We start from the raw sequence: 13,394 nt of genomic DNA on the forward strand, positions 1-13,394 counted from the left end.
GGCATTATGACATCCTCCGTTTTACATACCATTCCCTTCTTAATAATTCCTAAAATTCTAATTGCTTTTTTTGATTGCTATAGCACACTGGGATGACAATTTCAATATATTATCCATTATGATGCCTAGATCTCTTTCCTGGGTGGTAACTCCAAAGGCCAACACTGCTCGCACACCAGTCAGTGTCACTCATTCCCCCATACCAGTCTCTTCTTCAATCTCTCTCTCTCTCTCTCTCGTTGTCACCTCCTCCTCCCCTTTCACTCTCAGTCACTGTCATCCCTACCCCTAGACAAGTCTCTCTCTATTACCAGTCACTGTTACCTACTCCCCCCAAACCAGTCTCTATCTCAATCGTCACACTCCACTCCCTCCCCCAGACCAGTCTCTTGCTTGCTCTTAGTCAGTGTAACTCCCTACCCAGATTAGTCTCTCTCATCAGTTGCTGTCACCTCTCCCTATACTATTATCTTCCTTTCTCGCACCCTCCAGTCACTATCACCCCTCCCCCAGACTAGCCTGCCTCTTTCTCTCACTCCAATTAGTGACACTCCTTGCCCCCAGACCAGTCTCTCACTCTTGACTCTCTCTTACTGTTATGCTCGCCGCCCAAGGCAGCCCCATGATGTGGCCATCTCACCTTTCCAAGCAACCTCCAGGCTCCAGCTCCCCGTCGCTTGTGGCAGTGGGCTGCCGGCTCTGACTTCAGGCTCTTGCCAGCGCCTCTGGTCCTGCTCCACTTCCTGGGACTTCCAGACAGGATGCCTCCATCCATCGGGCCACTCTGCAGGGTTCATGGAGAGATGCTGCCAGCAGCACTGCACCCCTCTCTAGGTGCGCACACATCAGTAAAACTTTTAAAGGGCCTGCAGTGGGAACCTGGCCGTGGACCCGGATGCTGACGTCAGATCCCTCAGCATATTTAAGCTCAAGCCGAGCACTGAAGCTTTGCCTTTGCAACAGGTCTCCTCGGTTCCGTGTTTGGTTCTGAGTACTCATTGCCTCCGTGCTTCCTCATTCCATGTTCCTTCCAGTTCCTGTATCTTCATTCGTCTCATCTGTGTTTCGACTGATCTCCTGGTGCCAACTTCTACTATGTCTGACCTTGCCTGCCTTCTCCAAGCCTGACCTCTGCTACATCCAACCTTGCCTGCCTTCTCCAAGCCTGACCTCTGCTTCGTCCGACTTTGCCTGCCTTCTCCAAGCCTGACCTCTGCTACGTCTGACCATGCCTGCCTTCTCCGTGCCTTGACTACTGCTACGCCTGACCACGCCTGCCTTCTCTGCCTTCTCTGTGCCCTGATCATTGTTACAAACAACTAAGCTATAGACTCTTTGTGTCCAGAGTTCTACAATTACTTGCTACACATTTCCATTGCTGCCAGCTCTCATTCAAGTTTGATAATGATGCCTCTGTCCCTATCCTCTGGACTTGGACTGTCAAGGCTTCAGCCTTTCTCTGTCCAAGCACCTTCAGTCAAGCCTCGTCCCTTGATGCTTGAGTTCCTGTACTGGGACTAGTCCAGGATAATACTACGCCAGCTGCTGGCTGCTGTCTTTGAGCTGAACTGTTCGCCTTTGTTGTTCTACCTCGAGGCCCGCCTAAGTTCTGCCGGCCCCGGCATCCAAAGGCTCAACCTGAGGGGAACATGGGCTGGTATAGGTGAAGCTCCAGTGGCCTCTAGCTTCAGCTCACTCTACCTGCTGATGGTGGGAACCCGTAGGCCCTTGCCTAGGGTGTCAACCCCACCTCAGCCCAAGAATCCACCTCCAGTGCAACATTTACTTCTATCATTGTCAATCCCCCGGACCAGTATCTCTTTCTCACCAGTCACTGTCACTTACTACCCAGACCAGGCTATCTCTCACAAGTCTCTGTCATCCCGTCTCCCATACCAGTCTCTATCTTTCAAGTCTATGACAGTAATAAGCAGTTGTTATACCCTGTCAATTTGATTAATATTTTATGGACTTCTTCTCCAGGAATTTATCCAAACCATTACCCTCTGTCACTTCCCACACAACCAGTTTCTAATCCAGTCTATCACTTTTTGGTCCATACCAAGAGTACTTAGTTTATTTGAATTAGTTTATCTGATGTTAAGAATCCTCATTTGAGAATGTACCATCATTACCTACACTCTAGGTATATTAGTAGCTTATCTCTTATCATATACTGCTTTTTAGATTACTGTACATCAAGGGAGTAATTTTCAAAGCTATTTACACATATAAAACCTGGCTTTATGTGTGCAAATATCTTTTCTAAAATTGACCTGGGTTCTGTGTGTTGTGGAGCGCTAGGAGAGCGATCCCACTCCTGGGTGATGTGTGTCCTTGGGCCACGGCTCGACCCCAGAGGAACTCTGAAGAGGTGCCGCGGGAGGCGTGGCATGCCCGAGCATGGGGTGGACGGAAGCAGGGCTGGAGTGACATGGAAGACAGGCCCTCCTCCGGACCTGCACGCTTCGGAAGACCCAACAACGCAATGTTGGTCTTGTGAACAGTCCTCCGACCGTTCCCAGCCCTTTTGGACCTGCCGCAGGGTACGGCACGAAGCGGCAGGCCGGATGGAGGCCAGGGCAGCGAAGACTGGAACATGGATTCAGACGAGACTCAGGAACAATGTAGACTCAGGCATAGACGTGGACTTCAGGAACGAGGTGCAGGATGCAAAGACGTGGACAGGCACAGACGTGGACTCAGGACAAGGTACTGGATGCACAGAGGTGGAGTCAGGAACGAGGGCTGAAGGAAGACATGGGCACTGTCCCTCAGGGCGCCCTACTCAGACCACCCGCGGGACTGAGTCGCGGACCACCCTGTGAGCGGGAGAGCACAGGGAAGAGCAGGTTGCTGCACTCCTGGCAGCTTCGAGGCAAGGATACGCTGCACTCCTGGCAGCTTCGAGGCAAGGATAAAGCATCAGGATCAGGAACAAGGATTAAGACAGACCTCAGTGCTGGAACAAGGACATCTGGAACAGCAGGAACAACAGGACTGGAACAGGAGACACACCTCAGGGCTGGAACATGGACATCTGAAACAGCAGGAACATCAGGACTGGAACACAAGTACTGGATCAAAAGACAGACCTTGGGACTGGAACGGCAAGCAGACATCAGGACTGGACGAGGAGCTCCGACAGGTAACAAGAAACACAGGACCTTGCAGAAGTGCTGGAACACGGACGACTTCCTGGAGCGAAGGATCTCAGGAGTGACCAACTCCTTGCGAAGGCAAAGACAGACTGAACGCTGAGCCCTTTAGTAGAGCTGAGGTGGACAACGCCCAGGGAGGGGTCAGCAGGGGGCCACACCTGGCTGGCCCTTGAAGAGGCGCAGAGAGACGCCCGCCCGCGCCCTAGGGAGCTGGAGAGAAGAGCTGGAAGCTGGTGGCGTCCTCAGCCACGTGGAAGGCCAAGGAAGCAGTGGAGCAGCCCTGGGCTGGGTGAAGGCAGGTCAGTGGAGCAGCTCCCAGCTGCAAGGACAGAAGCAGGAAGAAGCAGAGAGAGGTAAGGCTGGCTGCAGGCACCGGCAGAGAGAACAGAGAGATGTAAGGACTGAAGCAGGAGAAGGGCTGACTGCAGGAACTACTCCATGCCATGAAGACAGCCCCAGGAGGAGAGGTAAGACTGCAGGCAGAGCAGAGAGCTGTAGCAGGCTGCAGGCACTGGCAGGGATGGCTTCCCAGCCAGGCAAGGACCCGGGCTGTAGCAGGCACCAGCAGAGACGGCCTGCTGACTGAAGGGCCCGGGATCGCAGCAGCACATCGGGGGAAGGCAGGAACAGAGAAGCCGGCCGCTTGGGAACAGCTGCGGGGACAGCCCCAGCTGATTCAGGGAAAAAGCAAGCAGCAGCGTCAGCAGCCCGACTGGCTGTCTGTGAGAAGGTAAGAGCCTGCCCACGCTTCTTGCGGGCAGGAGCATAACACTGTGTGTGTAAAAGTATGTGCATAACCTGATTTTATATGTACTTTTGAATCCACTGTAGAGAGGTATTCCAGGGGCCAGAGCTGGGGAGGAGTTGAAACATATACACATATTTTTTATTTTAAAAATTGTGTGCGGCAATGTACATTTATACAGGGTAATTTTCAGAGGAAAATATAAATGTATCATACTATTGTATTGTAGCAATTTTCAAAAGCCCACTTATGCCTTTGAAAATTGCTACAATATGTGCTATTGAATTATTAATAGGTTTTACCCGCGTTAAAATTCATTTAATGTGAGTAAATTGGCTTTTGAAAATTGCTACTATAGTATGTTATATTTACATTGTCCTTTGAAAATTACCCCATTACATGTACCTGTATAAGTTATCTGTACAAGTCATGTGTAACATTAAGTGGTTACATGTACAAGTTAGATGTAACTGTGTCTGAATGTGTGTGTATATAGTCACCCAATTACCCAAGCATTTTCAAAGCAAACTCACACATGTAATTTCACCTTGAAATTGTTCTGTAAAACTTGTGTGTGCAGATTTTACTGCTGGGCAGGTTGTTTGAAAATTTTACTCCATATGCATGAGTCAGTACTTTAGTGTGTTAAATCTTGTATGCTATACTCTTGACTACTTTTAAATTTCCTCTTCATTTGTTGTTTGTCATCTGAAATGTCCATCATACTTCAGATTCATTTCTAGGTACTACAGTTGCTTGCAAAGGTAACTAAAATGAGAATGCTTAGCAAATAAAATCTTGTAACACTGTCCTGACAGCAATTTTTTCTTAAGAAAATGTACTCCATATTATGGAGTCTTTGATAATTGGCTTTTTTTGGGGAGGGATTTGATCAGTTTTAATGGGATTACAGATGATGATCATCAGCTGGTGCTGATTCCTTTAGGCCTAGTTCAAAATGATTTTCAAAATAATATTTTTTTTCATTTTTTTCTATGTTTGAAGAGACAGTGTGTTACTGATTCTGAAATGAACCATCTGAACACAATTTTCAGCTTATAATGAGAATGTGCTGCTGACAGGATTTATTATTCCATGCTCATAACAATCTGAGACATAGGAATAAGGTATATCAAGGTATAAAGCCTGGCATATTGTGTTTTGTACATTCTGGTAAAAGCTTGTTGTTCTTGTCTTTTGTATGTTTTAATAGAGATGCCAAAAGAGCATACTCATGTTTCTGAAGGGAAAATTAAAAGTGCTATTTCATTTACCTTATTATTTTAGAATTGGTTTCTAGCTTGCTGTTTCATAAGATTGCAACATATATGCAAATAGTGTGATCTTCCTTTCAGGTTCTTATTGTCTTCTCAATTTAGGACTCATTTTACCAAAAATAGTACTTTATATAGGGTCATTTTAAATACTACACATAAGACAGTAGGGATGTGCAGAAGAAACATTTTAATTTCATTTTACTCATTCATTTTGTATGGAATTTCCATTTGTTTCAGTAGTTTCAAATGAAAAAAAATAAAGATTTTGTTCATTTTGGGGCGGATTTTAAGAGCCCTGCTCGCCGGTGCGCCTATTTTACATAGGCCTACCGGCGCGCGCAGAGCCCCGGGACTCGCGTAAGTCCCGGGGTTTTCCGAGGGGGGGCGTGTCGGGGGTGTGTCGGGGCGGGCCCGATCCACGCGGCGTTTTTGGGGTGGGACGTAGCATTTTGGGGGTGGGTCCGGGGGCGTGGTTACTGCCCGGGGCGGTCCAGGGGCGTGGCCATGCCCTCTGGACCCGCCCCCCGGTCGCGTCCTGGTGCGCTAGCGGCCCGCTGGCACGTGGGGATTTACGCCTCCCAGAGGGAGGTGTAAATCCCCCGACAAAGGTAAGGGGGGGGGGTTAGACAGGGCCGGGGGGGTGGGTTAGGTAGGGGAAGGGAGGGGAAGGTGAGGGGAGGGCAAAAGAAAGTTCCATCCGAGGCCGCTCCGATTTCAGAGCGGCCTCGGAGGGAACGGAGGTAGGCTGCGCGGCTCGGCGCGCGCCGGCTATACGGAATCGGTAGCCTTGCGCGCGCCAATCCAGGATTTTAGCGGCTACGCGCGTATCTACTAAAATCCAGCGTACTTTTGTTGGCGCCTGATGCGCCAACAAAAGTACGCCAAATCGCGCTTTTTGAAAATCTACCCCTTTATTTGTTCATTTGTTTACTATTATAATCAATGGGGAAAGCAATTAAACATATTTTGATCTCCCAAATTTAAATTTTCTAATCATTTCTAATGAAACTAGTGGGTAAACATCATTGTCAGAAGTGTAAAGGCAAGCCAATTAAATCAATACTATGTGAACATTACATCAAAAGTGACACGAAGAGCCCAAGGGCCCATAATAGATCAAAATAGTACCAGCAGTGATAGGTATTCTCCAAGGCATTGTCAAAAGAAGAAAACTTCAGCAAGAGTCACTAGATCACCCCAAGTTACAAAAGTGAGGCAAAGGACACCAACAATAGTGGCATGAAACCCAAGGCTGTATATGAAGGCCAAAGTGGCATGAATAACTCAAGGCACCATGAAAGGAGAACAAATCATCAAAAGAGGCTGAAACCTACCCAAGGCATTGATAAAGGTTGAAAGCAATTGAAAAAGTATCATGAAGATCCCAAAGCATCTTGATAGGGGCAGTCACCTAGAGTGGCAAGAACACCACAAGGCTCCAAATGAGGGGCAAAGGGCACTAACCACATTTTTAGAAAGTCCTAGGTAGGTATATGTAAGAGGAAAAGCATGGAGGAGGTCTGATATCATTTGCAAAGGAACTGGCTGTTTAAGTATGAAGTTAGCCTTCACTGGAGATTAAGATGCTACAGTAGAGGCACAAATACTCTATAGCATATAGCTGTTTAATATCCTGTGATTTAGGGAATCTAGGACATGATTCTTCTTCTGAATCACTTTTTTCAAATGCTGCCTCAATTACCTCAGAAACAGTAATCATTGAGGAATTCAGTCCTGGGTGCTGCACTTCTGTAGCCCTTGCTTTTTGATGCAGTATAATCCATCAATGGCTAAATACCAGATGAGACCAATAATTGCAAGAACCATAAGGGAATGCAGTTTGAAGAAAATGTCCAAGAGATCATGAAACCATTAAAGATAACTGGATGAATAAGGCCTGTGTAAACCAGCATATGGCCATGGCAAGAGCAAGAGTTGGTAAATACCATAGAGGAAAATGATTTGGAAGGAACTTCATAGACAGCTGGAGTGGCAGAGGAAACACCCTAAGGTACCAAGACTGGCTTGAAGTGGTGGTGGCAGTAGTGTGCTGTCCATTATTAATAACTGAAATGCTAAAAGCAGAGCAATACAGCAAAAAGAATATCTGTAAAATTCCCAAGGCAAACTTTGAGAGCTGAGATGGAGGAAGAATGGTATAAAAAGCCCAAGGTATGGTGCAGTAGGTGTGCAAAGCAATGGATAGCCAGGGCAAGACCAAGAGTTGGCAAGTACCATAAGGGAAGGTGATTTGGACAGAAGCTCAATGGAAGCCAAAGTGGGGGCTGTCTGTCTCAGTAGGAGGAATGTGATTGATGCTACAGTAAACTAGCATATTGCTCGGTCAAACAGTAAAGATCAAGCTATGCATGTTTTATATACACATGACTAGTATAGTGAAATTGCAAATGGCTCATTAGAGGGCTGATTTAATAAGCTGCACTGACTCTACCATGGGATTTAACTCTTATTTTAGTGCATATTTTTTTCAGCGCTGACATATCCTAGATATGTAATGGAGGTTGTATTGCCAGAAAAAGCAGCTCTATAAAACCTGCAGCAAAGAGCATGTCTCATGCTAATTGCAGGGTACTAAGCCTTATTAGCTATTAACATTCAATTCATGGAGACACGCTACTGCAGAGGCTGCCTAGCACATCTCTAGCTTTGAAAATGTAAGGCCTGGTCAAAGGCAGGGGTTAAACTTGTCATGGTAGAAAAGAGGGCACCATACCTCACTCTATTGGCCGGGGACGGCCAGCCAGCTAAATGTGAAAGCTAGCAAGTCCTCCCTCCTTCCCCAGTATGCTAAATCATGTTCCTCTCACCTTAAAAAAGAAATCAGAACAGGCAGGGCTGGATCAGGTCTGGGTCAGGTTCGGTAGATCTTATTCTCTTCCCAGGCCCCTCCCTGTCATCCTAAAAATTAAATTGGGCATAGTGGAACTCCCAAGTCTGGAACCCCCTCCTACCCATTAAAATCAAAGGTATCCTCAAAATCCCCCCAGTCCCACCCAGGAACCCCAGCTAGAGAAGAATTTACCTCCTCCAGCAGGGCTGCTTCATTTCTGGCAGCCAATTGGTCCCTCCACTGACACATATCAGTAAAAGGACCAGTCCCTTTATAGAATTCTGAAAGGACAGCCTTTTGAAAGGTGATTGTTCCTTTCACTAACAGCTGACAGTTCAGGGATCAATTCACAGACTGTGAAGAAGAAACAAAATTAATGTTAAGTGTCATACAGGTACAGCATGACCCCAAAGTTGGCATATCAGGGACAAGTCAGGTAGCAAGTGGTAGCAAGACACCTAAGGAGGTACATATGAGGCATGGCAGGCAATAGCAGGAATCTTAAGGTGGTATATCTAGGTTTTGCAGGTAGGTATAGTAGCAGGAAGACCAATAAATTGGTATATCTTGGGCAGGGCAGGTAAGTAGTATGGTAGCATCAAGACCCTTAAGGTAGTACATCTGGGGTATTTCAGATAGCATATTTAAAACTAATTGGAAAAAAATATTTTTCACTCAAATCACAATTATACTCTAGAATTTGTTGCCAGAGGATGTGGTTAGTGCAGTTAGTGTAGCTGGGTTTAAAAAAGGTTTGGATAAGTTCTTGGAGGAGAAGTACATTACCTGCTATCAATCAAGTTGACTTAGAAAATAGCCACTGCTATTACTAGCATCAGTAGCATGGGATATACTTAGTTTTTGGGTACTTGCAAGATACTTGTAGCCTGGATTGGCCATGGTTGGACACAGAATGCTGTGCTTGATGGACCCTTGGTCTGACCCAGTATGGAAATTTCTTAAGTTCTTATGTAACAATAATACCCCTAAGGTGGTATATCAAGGGCATGACAAATAGGCAGAGCAACATTAAGACCCCTAAGATAGAATATCTGGGATATGGCAAGTAGACAGAATGGCAATAAGAACTCTAAGACAGAATAACTGGTTTATGATAGGTAGGCAGAGTGGTAGCAGCAAGATCCATAAGGTAGTACATCTGCAAAATGGCAGATAGGCATGTGGCAGCAAGACCCCTCTGGTGGTATATCAGGGGCATGGCAAGTAGGCAGAGTAGCAGCAAGACCTTCAAGGTGCTTTCAATTATCTTGCATTTGCATAGAAATTCTTGAAACCGCAAGAAATGGAAGATTGATTTTCAAAAAGACCAGTTTTTCAATCAACTCTGGAACCAGTCTTGAGTGATGATATCTCATGATGTCACCTGCTATTGTGAAGATATGTTCACTAGGCATTCTGGCTGATGGGTAGGAAAGATAGCATTGAGTCACTTTGGCTTGGTATAGCTAGACTGAAGACTTGTATGCAGGGCTGGTACATCCCAATAGCTGAACTAGGTGGTCACCTAGGGCGCCAGCCATTAGGCAGTGGCAAAGAGCAGACATATGGAGCCACGAGCAGTGCCCATCCTGCTCACAGCTGAGAAAAGCAGAGACTTGGTGGGCTATGAGCAGCGCCCATCCTGCTCGCGGCTGAAAGAAGCAGAGTTTTGGCGGGCCGCGAGTGGTGCCTCTGTGTGTGTGTGTATGTGAATGAGAGGGATTGTGAGTGTATGAGAGAACAATGGTGTTAGTGAGAGAGAAGGAGGGAGCCTGTGTAAGGGTGCATGTGTGAATGAGACAAGGAACCTAAGTGTTATGATAGAGGGACCCTGGCTGAGTGAATGAGGTTAGGACCGGCGCCAGGGTCTGGACCAGGGGGGGAGGGGAGGTGCAAGGCAGAATATTCACCTAAGCACCTGCTGTGCTGCCCCAGTCCATGCCTCTCCCCTGATACTGTCTGCCTTGGATAGCTCTCCTACCTTTTTCATTTCCTCCTAAAGAAAAGGGCAAGGAATAGGCTGCAGTGGCACATGCTCTTCAAATTTCAACTGCTTGTGCCTTGAGCTGCCAGTGCTTTCCACTCTTGCTATTCTGCAGTTAAAAAGGTCTCTTTTAATTTGAGGGACAGTTTATTCCTGCTACTAAACTAAGCTGGATCTGTATCAATTGTTCTGTCCCTTCCAAGACTTACACTCCTTCCTCTTTTTTTCCTGACATGATGGAATTTGTTGACATGCCCTGCCTACTGAGGGTTTGGGTATTACAAATAATGTATTTAGTAGAGATGTGAATCGTGTCCTCGATCGTCTTAACGATCGATTTCGGCTGGGAGAGGGAGGGAATCGTATTGTTGCCGTTTGGGGGGGTAAAATATCGTGAAAAATCGTGAAAAATCGTAAAAAATCGAAAAAACGTAAAATCGCAAAACCGGCACATTAAAACCCCCTAAAACCCACCCCCGACCCTTTAAATTAAATCCCCCACCCTCCCAAACCCCCCCCCCCAAATGACTTAAATAACCTGCGGGTCCAGCGGCGGTCCGGAACGGCAGCGGTCCGGAACGGGCTCCTGCTACTGAATCTTGTTGTCTTCAGCCGCCGCCATTTTCCAAAATGGCGCCGAAAAATGGCGGCGGCCATAGACGAACACGATTGGACGGCAGGAGGTCCTTCCGGACCCCCGCTGGACTTTTGGCAAGTCTTGTGGGGGTCAGGAGGCCCCCCCCAAGCTGGCCAAAAGTTCCTGGAGGTCCAGCGGGGGTCAGGGAGCGATTTCCCGCCGCGAATCGTTTTCGTACGGAAAATGGCGCCGGCAGGAGATCGACTGCAGGAGGTCGTTCAGCGAGGCGCCGGAACCCTCGCTGAAAGACCTCCTGCAGTCGATCTCCTGCCGGCGCCATTTTCCATACGAAAACGATTCGCGGCGGCGACACTGTCCACATGCGCCTTGAACTCTGTGCAATCAAATTCAAAAAGAAACTAAAAACACTGCTGTTCAACCATGCCTACACAGAATAGCTTTCCCTCCCCCTCCGCAGCCCCCCCCCCTCTAGGTGACCGCCCTCTCCTTATATTAAGGAGATATTCAATGTAAATTGTAAATTGTTAATTGTTATTCTCTCGTTATGACCTTCTTGTTTTCTATCCTTCATTCTGCCTTTTGGTTATCCCCGCGCCCAGTTACTATCCCTGTTGAAATGTACTTTCCAACCTTGCAGTTATTATGTGAACCGGTATGATGTCCCCACAAATACCGGTATATAAAAGTTTCTAAATAAATAAATAAATAAATAAATGGTACAGTGAGACCACTTCAGCAGAGAAATCCGAAGCAGCACTTTGTCATTGCCAAATCCAACATTTTCCAATTGTTTTTTAAAACTCTGTGAGAACTTCTATAAACATATCTTTCTTTGCCATTAGCTAGAGAAGAAAAACAGACTGTTTCTTGCAGATGTTCAGACTTTACAGTGAGTCAGGGTAACTTGATCCAGATAGCATATAGGCTATTTTAAAAGATGCTACACCATGATTTGGCCACTTTCTGGTTTCCTTGACAACTTGCCCTGACTCAGCTCTAACAAAATTATGAAGTCACATAGCTAAGAGTTGGTTCCTAGGGTAAACTCTACTTGTTTATTCAGAGGATACCCATAAACCTGACTATGCCATAGATTTGAAGGGGAAACATAAACAAATGAGACAAGTACTTTTTGTTTCATTCATGAGATCCCTCCATTTTTTCCAGGTGGCCATGTATGAAACAAATATGGACAGATTTGTTGTAATTTACCCATTTATTTCAAATGAATGTACATCCCTATAAGCTAGAACATATAATGAATATACAAGTATGTGCACACAGAATTTATAAACTGTTTGGTGGAAGCAACACTGTTTTTAAAATACTGTGTACCTCTGCCCTGAATGTATATGTATATGTTTCAGTATGTGTATATTTTAATTTGCATGGAGCCGCTTACTTTTTATACTTATTTTATAAAAGTACATGTTTATATTTTATCTGCTAAATAACTGTATTCTGTGCAAGTATTTACCACAGTTTATGTACAGAGGAGAGTGTATTATAGACTATGTGTGTACTCTGTTTGTGAATATTCTTCTGAATATATTTTAAATCACAAATTCGCTAACACCTTTAGAGGTTCGCCTATATTTTCACCAGTTCACCTTGATCCTCCAACAATTCACTCCACATTACCTCTTAACTCAGACCTCCCACCGAAAAACTGCATAAAAAAAAGACAAGTGTATTTCAATTCTATGACTCAGGTTTAAAAGCATGCGTAAAAGTATGGTAATGTATGCACATATACCACTTACAAAATACTAACTTGTGCATGAGCATCTGAATCCCAACCTGTAATGCCCCTACACTGCCCTTTGTTTTCATTTACATTCATGCACGCCACTGCTAATACATGTTCTTCGAGCTTTTATCAAATAGTTTATTTGCTTATTTATTTATGAACATTTAATATTATGCCTTTCTCAAGTTAGTAACAAAGCAGATTATAAAAAATAAAAAGCATACATACATGCATAAATACCAGCATAACACATAAAAGTAAAGATCATAGAACATGATGCCAATATGATCTAAGAAATGAGGTAGAATTTTGCATCTGCCGCTAGGGATGTGAATCGTGTGCCCGATCGTTTTAACGATCGGGTTCGGCTGGGGTGGGGGGGAATCTGATCATTACGAGATGTGAATTGGAATCGGTTCCGATTCCAATTCACATCACTAATTTTTTTTAGTGAGGCCCACGCCGATAAAAAAAACCCACCCCCGACCCTTTAAAATTACCCCCTTAGCCTCCCCCACTCTCCCGACCCCCCCCCCCAAAACTTTTTACACATACCTGGTGGTCCAGGGGGGCCGCGGGGAGCGATCTCCTGTTCCCACGCTATCAGCTGCGCTAAAAAAATGGCGCCGATGGCCCTTTGCCCTTACCATGTGACAGGGCAAAGGTAGCGCCGGCGCCATTTTGAATATTGGCAATACGGCCCGCGTGCAGGAGATCGCTCCCAGACCCCCGCTGGACCCCCAGGGACTTTTGGCCAGCTTGGGGGGGGCCTCCTGACCCCCACAAGACTTGCCAAAAGTCCAGCGGGGTCCAGGAGCGACCTCCTGCACTCCGGCCGTATTTTCAGTGTTCAAAATGGCGCCGGCGCTACCTTTGCCCTCACTATGTCATAGGGGCCGACGGTCAGCGCCGGCGCTACCTTTGCCCTCCCTATGACATAGGGAGGGCAAAGGTAGCGCCGGCGCCATTTTGAATACTGGCAATACGGCCGATGTGCAGGAGGTCACTCCCGGACCCCTGCTGGACTT

This window comes from Rhinatrema bivittatum, chromosome 1 (assembly GCF_901001135.1).
Source record: "Rhinatrema bivittatum chromosome 1, aRhiBiv1.1, whole genome shotgun sequence".
Classification (NCBI taxonomy): Eukaryota; Metazoa; Chordata; class Amphibia; order Gymnophiona; family Rhinatrematidae; genus Rhinatrema; species Rhinatrema bivittatum.